General features: G+C 35.8%; 1 protein-coding gene across 1 annotated transcript in view; it reads right to left on the reverse strand.

The window, feature by feature from the left end:
- The window catches only part of LOC119588842 (maltase-glucoamylase, intestinal-like), a 45,727-nt gene that overhangs the window by 42,626 nt on the left and 2,607 nt on the right, over window positions 1-494 (reverse strand). The gene's annotated exons all lie outside the window — the stretch shown is intronic.

Here is a 494-nt window from a genome sequence, read left to right on the forward strand (position 1 = left end):
TGCTTGATATAATTTGAATACATGCCTCATTCAATGAAACACAATGTTGCATTTGTTACAGGATGAAATATAGAAATAGAAGTATATAAAAATATAGAAGAAAATCTCATAAAAATCTAGAAGAATCGTAGCCAGGATCTTCAAGGGGGACGCTCGTGGTGGGAAATGCATAAGGTTCCCAGAACTCTCAAGGGCCTTGCGTGACTGAACTATTTAGATTTGTGTTTTATCGGCGAATTCTATACGTCATTAGTAAGTTGTTCAGCTTGGACTGTTAGGTAAACAAATCATACGGGTGGCACGATGACACTACCCCTCCTCTCCCCAGGCAATGGCACTGACAACCAGAGATGGTTTGGAGGCACAGTTGCGAGATTATAAAAAAAATAATTAATACTCTTCATTATAAGTGAATACATGGATATATGATCTAAAGAACCTAAACGTATACATAATTTTTTAACACATCAAACCAACATAATCTCTTAAAAAAA

This window comes from Penaeus monodon, chromosome 24, assembly GCF_015228065.2.
Source record: "Penaeus monodon isolate SGIC_2016 chromosome 24, NSTDA_Pmon_1, whole genome shotgun sequence".
In the NCBI taxonomy this organism is placed as follows: domain Eukaryota; kingdom Metazoa; phylum Arthropoda; class Malacostraca; order Decapoda; family Penaeidae; genus Penaeus; species Penaeus monodon.